The 7,663-nt window shown below is 41.7% G+C and overlaps 1 non-coding gene across 1 annotated transcript; it reads right to left on the reverse strand.

Moving 5' to 3' along the window:
- Positions 1-5,076: 5,076 nt before the first annotated feature.
- Positions 5,077-5,183, reverse strand: LOC133781020 (small nucleolar RNA R71). Its single transcript, XR_009869818.1, has one exon. It is a non-coding gene; the product is annotated as a small nucleolar RNA R71 (small nucleolar RNA).
- Positions 5,184-7,663: the final 2,480 nt, after the last annotated feature.

Here is a 7,663-nt window from a genome sequence, read left to right on the forward strand (position 1 = left end):
TTAATACCCAGCTTGGGGAGCCTAGGGGTATTTTGGGAAGTTTAATGTATAATTGGGATTTATGGAGTCATGAGTAAGTATATGGTAATTAGTTGGGCATGACGGGATTAATTGGGAATTTATAGGATGACTCAAGGAATTAGCGGGAAATGGGGGGGCAAAATGATCATTTTTCCCTCAAGAGCAAATAAGAGGCTAAGTTAACACCAAGGGCAGTGAGGACTTTTTTGGTCAAAGGATAAGCTTAATATGATTTAGGAAAAAATAGCCTAACTTACCTGATAACTATTGAACTCTCTCTCACCAAAAAAAAAAAAAGCGTTCTCTCTTTCCCTCTCTAGTTTTCAAGGGGAAATTCTTAAATTTGAAGGAGAAAAGCCAGGGATTCAAGCTGGGAATTATACTGAAGATAGTTAGGAAATCAAGGATAGGTCAACCAAGAGTTTGTTGAGGATTTAAGCTACAAGCTGAGGTAAGGTTTCAAGTTGTAAATCTCTGAATTCTGTTGAAATTATGTTGAATTTAGAGCTTGCATGGATTCTGGTTTCTTAAGCTGATTTTGGGTGTTGGAGGAGAGTAGGAAATTGTTAATAAATTAGTTATGTTGGTTGGGATATAAAGATGAGATTTCTGGGTTCAATTTTGAGATTTGCTTAGGATTTGGGGTTTAGGCTTGAGGAAAACGCTGAACAAATGTGGTTTTTCTGGGTTTGGGGGCTCGATTCGTGGCCCTGTTCTTCAGGTGTCACAGCCCGTGTGCTTAAGGAGGCTGGGAGCCTCTGTTTCACCAGGTGTGCCGCGACCCGGAGGGGTGCAAGTCGTGGCCTGTGCCCTCCATTAGGGAGGGTTGGGTCTCTGTCTAAGGGGCAGGTCGCGGCCCTTCAGGGCAAGTTGCGGCCCTAAATAGAAAAATAAGGGCAGCAAAGGTTTTAGGCTCAAGGAGGCTTGGGGATTCAAACCTAAGCACTTGGGATGAATTCTACTACCTGGTTTAGTAGAATTCGAGGTCCCAGAGGCTGGTATTGTTTCCTAAACATTTATTTGGATTAGAGATTGATAATTATCCATGGTTATTGTAACTAGGTTATCGTTAAGGCTCAGGACTGAGGATCGTGCTCGGCACCACTCTTTATTTATCGCTCGGGATTCGAGGTAAGAAAACTGCACCCATGTGGTTATACTTGGGACTAAGGTTTCCTGTAATTGACTATATGTATTGTGTGACTATACGGTTGTTGTATGCAATATGAAAGTATGGCCTAAGGGTGTCGGGGCTGATGATAAGCGTATTGAACATAGCTCGCCCTAAGCTAGCCGGGATCAGCTATATAACCAGAGGGCTCGGCCTAAGGGCATCGACACCTAATTGTTTGTGTTATTGATTGAAATATATGTTGAAAGTATATGTTTATCGCTGTATAGTTTTATATTTGTATTCTAATGATTAGTTGAACTGATTGGATGAAAGATGATTACATGCTCTTGTTGTTATTCATATTTGTTGTTTATGGTTTTCTTGCTGGGCCTTGGCTCACAGGTGCTATGTGGTGCAAGTAAAGGCAAAGGGAAACTGGACCAACCATGAGTTGGAGAGCTCTGGGGGCAGAGTGTACATCGTCAGGTGCTCAACTACCATGGCCGAGGGAAAGTTACAGGAATAGAGCTCTAAATTATATTTTTCCATTAGAATTGTTTTTGTTGTATCAGCCTTTGGGAGTTGTATTTACCACTTATACCCTGTTTTTGGGATCCTATATATCAAAGATTTGTTTTAATGAATATTAATCGTTTACGATCACTTTTAACCCTAACCTGTTAGTGGACTTTAGGATCACATTTATGTTGAAATGACTTGATTAGCAAGTCTTGCACTATTTTAAAATACACAGTGTAACAGTCTTAGTTATCCAGGGCGTTACAACTTTGTATCAGAGCGGTCTAGGTTTAAAGTTTTCTAAAGACTGGCTAGGCATGTACACTCGTCGCTAAAGACAATCTCGACTCAAGGTTTGGTAACTATATATATGTGATTGTATGCTGAAATGCTTAAATGAAATGTAAATATTTTATCTGCATGTTTAATAGGGAGCATGACATATTAATGGGCCTGGCCCTTGACTACTATGTGAACATAATGAGGCATGCTTATTAGCATTGCTACTGTATGTGAATAAATGCTTGTTTGCATCCAGATTGCATATTGTTGGTTGAGTTTCAATATTGGACCATGGAAAGAATGTTAACCTATCATCATTGCCTGACTGCCAAGTCGTTGACTGTAGATAAACTTGGATAGTTATGCGTCCAAGGCGATCAATACGACTAGCTGGCACAGGGGTCGAGGCTCGAGATGATGAGCAGGGCCAGAACCCTCCACCAGTCCCTAAAACAGGCAACAGATACTTGCTGATATGCAAGCCAAGCTACATATTCAGGAAGACCATATTCGCCTTTTGAGACAGCAGGCTCTGTCAGGGAGTGTTGCACCTATTGTGCCACCTGTCGTGGCACCAGCTGTACAGCCACCTGAGGTTGGGAACAGGTGGGAGCCACTTTATGAACGATTAAGGAGACAACATCCTCCAACCTTCGAGGGAGGACCAGATCCACTGAAGGTCGAATAGTGGATGAGTATGATCACCTCTATTCTGGATTTCATGAGGGTGAAAGGTAATGACAGGGTGGCTTGTGCCACCTATATGCTTAGAGAAGATGCCCGTATTTGGTGGGAGGTGGCATCCCAGACTTGTAATATTTCTACATTAAGTTGGGATGGGTTCAGAGATCTATTCAACTAGAAGTATTACAACGCTGCCATCAGGGCAGCAAAGGTGAATGAGTTCATTGGATTGGTACAGGGCAGCATGACAGTTACTGAGTATGCCCTGAAGTTTCATAGGCTAGCGAAGTTTCCACCAGACTTAATGCCTACAGATGCGGCCAGACAGAACAGGTTTATTCGAGGGCTTAATGCTATGATAGCCTGGGATGTGAGGTGATGAGTCTAGTTTTTATGATGTCTTGGTGATGTTTTTAGTAGTCTTTTATTTTGTTTTTCCTTGTTTTAGCGCGGGTTTACGCTTTGTTTGGTTGTTTTTGTGAATATCAGGAAGAATTGAGCATGTGGAAGGAAATGCCAAAGGAAGGGAAGAAATAATCGAGTTTTTCATCATATTTTGATCAAGAATGGTTCTCAATACCATTTGGAAGTGTTGGTGAAATTTTGGGATGAAAACTTGAAGAATTGAAGAATTCCTTAAGAGCCACGGCATGATCAAAGTAGGGCCGCGGCTAGGGGGAGAAACAGAAGCATGTTTTTTGAGGACTTCTTCAGGCCGCGGCATGGCTAGATAGAGTCGCGGCATGGATGGGCACTCTGCCCAGAAAACAACGATGCGGGCCGCGGCATGGTTTCAGAGAGCCGCGGCATTGAAAGGATAGTCTGCCCAGAAATTTTGACACGGGCCGCAGCATAGTGTATGTAGAGCCGCGGCCCGCCTCTCTAAAATCTAAAAATCCTAGGTTTTAAAGGACGAAAAAGAAGAGAGAAGGAGGTACGGACGAAGGGAGGAGTTATGGTGTTGAAGGCTCAAGCTTAGAGTATTTTTACATGTTTTTCTTCCTGATGTTATTTTTAATTTCTGTTGTGATTAGCACTATGACTATGAACTAATTTTCTGTTTAGGATGTTCAATTGAATCTCTTGAATTTCTGTTATGACCTAATGCAATTTTAATTTCCTCTTCTTCAATCTTCTTCAATTCCATATAATCTGTTCTTATAGAGTGATTATTGATTGGCCATCTTTAGTCATATTCATATGTTTTTAAGTCAAAATCTGAGAAGTGAGATTTAATTATGCCTTGGTTATATTGGACATAATTCTAATTTAGAACGAAAGTATCTGAATTAATTGTGTAGCTGTTATTAAGTTGTGGAATTTAATGCTACCTTTGTGGTTCAATTTACCATAGAAATATAGGAAATTGTCACCTAGGTTGAGTTTATAATTCATAGTATGATTATAGACTGTTGTTTCAACTTGTTAATTGAATTAGGTAAAAATAAGAAGAATTCATACTTTGCGTTAGGGAATAATAGAAAGGATAGTTGATGAGATTGAATATCCTAATTGTTTCTCAGTGATTGAATTAAGAGTTTTTACTATTAGTTATTATGCTATTTAATTGTCGATTATTATTTCTGCACTTTATCGGTTCTTTTGCTGTATTTTACAAAAATCAAGAAGTTTTAATTCATCAAATAGAACAAGAGATTAATTGATTGGTAATTGATAATTCAGTCCTTGAGGACGATACTTGGTTTTACCATTTTATTACAAGTTCGCGACTGTGTGCACTTGCATAGCAAAATTATCGCAACAAGTTTTTGGCGCCGTTGCCGGGGACTGAAAATTATCAATATCAGTCTAATTAATTTTTATTCTAATTTGATTTTAATTTCTCTCGTTTCTAATCTGTTTAGTTGCTTAATTTGTCTATCTCAGGTGAATTTTGGTATATGCGTGGCAGAAAAGGAAAAGCCACACTTGTTCCTCTGAATCCCGAGATCGAAAAGTCTTGCAATCAAATCAGAAAGAATAAGAGAGAGACCCAGAATTCTGTGAAGATGGCACAGAATGATGGGGATGGCAGGAATGGTCTAAATCCAGGAGTTGTCCAAGGGGTTCAGGCTCAGACCAACGCTGAGAGGAGTCTGAGAGATTATGTGCTACCCACTCTGACGGGAGTACAAAATAGTATATGCCCACCAACTGTAGAGGCCAACAACTTCGAAATAAAGCCTGCTATTTTACAAATGGTGCAGTCCTCTGTGCAATTCAATGGGTTGCCCTCTGAAGATCCTCACACCCATTTGTCCAACTTTCTGGAGTTGTGTGGAACCTTCAAATATAATGGGGTGAGTGATGACGCAATCAAGCTTAGGCTCTTCCCATTTTCTCTAAGGGACAGATTTAAAAGTTGGCTGAATTCTCTACAGCCAAACTCCATTGTCACTTGGCAAGATCTAGCTCAGAAGTTTTTGTCCAAATTCTTCCCTCCGTCCAAAGCTGCTAAATTAAGGGGAGAGATAAATAACTTTTGCCAGAATGACGGAGAGTCATTATATGAGGCGTGGGAACGGTTTAAGGAACTCCTTAGAAGATGTCCTCATCATGGCATTGAACAGTGGATGCTAGTACAGAACTTCTACAATGGTTTATGTCCGACAACCAGAACCATTATAGATGCTGCAGCGGGTGGCACTTTTATGAGCAAGAGCGCAACTGGCGCTTATGAGCTGCTGGAGGACATGGCTACAAACAACCATCAGTGGTCAGAGGAAAGATCATCAGGAGTTAGAAAGGTAGCTGGGGTGCATGAGCTCGATGCAATTACTGCTTTAACAGCGCAAGTAGCCTCTTTGACCAAGCAGTTGCAACAGAGTAGTGTGTCTGCTAATGCGGTTCAGATGGCAGTGAGGTGTGAAATGTTTGGTGGTGCTCATTCTTTCGATCAGTGCCCTATCTGTAATAATAACACCCCAATGGATCATGCTCAAGTTCAAGCGGTGGGAAACTTTCAAAGGCCGCTCAATAATCCATTCTCCAACAACTACAATCCTGGGTGGCGAAATCATCCAAATTTTTCGTGGAAGAATAATCAAGGCCAACAACCTCAGTTTCAGGGACAATTTCAGAATAACATGCCTCAGCCATCTATGAATCAAGCTTCTTCATCAATGCAGCCTAGGCCTCCACAATCAATGCCTCAACCTGAGAGACCTAATGAACTGCAAGCTGCCCTGTTGACTCTTACTAACACTCAGACTCAATTTATGACTGAGACAAGATCCTCCATTCGAAACCTTGAGACACAGGTTGGGCAGTTGGCCAATATGCTCAATAACAGACCCCAGGGAAACTTGCCTAGTAATACTGAAGTCAACCCCAAGGAGCAAGTTCAGGCAATTACTCTGAGGAGTGGGAAGCAAACAGAGCAGCCTAGACCTCCACAGGCAGTAGTTCAGAAAAAAGAGATGGGTGCACAGTCTAATTCAGAAAGGGTTACTGAAAATCATCAGAAGTCAGATCAGAGTCCCCCAGTTGTCATTGAGCAGCCAGTTAGAGTTCCATACCCTCAGAGGCTTAGAAAGACTACCCTTGATAAACAGTTTTCTAAGTTTCTTGAGGTGTTTGAAAAGCTGCACATAAACATTCCTTTTGCGGAGGCCTTGGAGCAGATGCCCAGTTATGTTAAGTTCATGAAGGAGATTCTGTCAAAGAAAAGGAGAATGGAGGACTATGAGACTGTAGCACTCACTGAAGAGTGCAGCGCTATTTTACAAAGGAAGTTACCCCAAAAGCTGAGAGATCCGGGGAGTTTCACCATACCTTGCACCATTGGCAAGTTTGAATGCAAGCACGCCTTATGTGATCTGGGGGCAAGTATCAATCTGATGCCCTTATCTGTGTTTAAAAGACTTGGTTTGGGGGAGGCAAAACCAACAACTGTCACTTTACAGCTCGCAGACCGATCGTTAACACATCCACGAGGAATTATTGAGGATGTTCTTGTGAAAGTGGATAAGTTCATATTTCCCGCTGACTTTATTGTTCTGGACATGGAGGAGGACACAGATGTCCCTATTATTCTTGGTAGGCCATTTCTAGCCACAGGCCAAGCTCTTATTGATGTTCAAAAAGGAGAGCTTAAGCTTAGAGTTCAAGGAGATGAGGTGGTCTTTAATGTCTTCAAGTCTATGAAGTATCCAGTGGCTAGTGACAGTTGCTTTAGTGTGGATGTGATAGAAAAGGCAGTCTCCAAGAGAAGGATGAGCAGTGATGCCTTAGAGGCAGTATTATTGGGTGATGAGGGCGATGATGATGAGGACGCTGAGATCAGAGAATGTGTCAACTGGATCAATTCTTTCTTACCATATTGGAAAAAGTTCCAAGAATTAGCGGATGCGACTAAAAAACCGCTAACTTCCATTCAGCAGCCACCACCGTTGGAATTAAAGGTTCTCCCAGATCACTTGCAATATGCTTATTTGGGAGAGAATGAAACTTTACCGGTCATTGTGTCAGCTGACCTGTCAAAGGTAGAATTGGAGAAACTTTTGAGGGTTCTAAGGGAGCATAAATTGGCCATTGGGTGGACCTTGGCAGATATTAGAGGAATAAGCCCAGCGACAGTAATGCATAAAATCTTATTGGAGGAGAATAGCAAGCCATCCATAGAGGCCCAGAGAAGACTCAATCCAGCCATGAAGGATGTAGTATTGGACCAGATTCTTAAATGGTTGGATGTTGGGGTGATCTACCCAATTTCTGACAGTGCATGGGTGAGTCCTGTGCAAGTGGTACCTAAGAAGGGTGGAATGACTGTAGTGAAAAATGAGAACAATGAACTCATTCCAACAAGAACTGTAACGGGGTGGCGGATTTGTATAGATTACCGCAAGCTCAATAAGGCAACAAGGAAGGATCATTTCCCTTTGCCTTTCCTTGATCAGATGCTTGACAGATTGGCAGGCCACAGCTACTACTGTTTCTTAGATGGGTATTCTGGGTATCATCAAATCGCTATTGCACCAGAGGATCAAGAGAAAACAACCTTCACATGTCCTTATGGCACATTTGCTTTCAGGAGAATGCCAT

This window comes from Humulus lupulus, chromosome 5 (assembly GCF_963169125.1).
Source record: "Humulus lupulus chromosome 5, drHumLupu1.1, whole genome shotgun sequence".
NCBI lineage: Eukaryota > Viridiplantae > Streptophyta > Magnoliopsida > Rosales > Cannabaceae > Humulus > Humulus lupulus.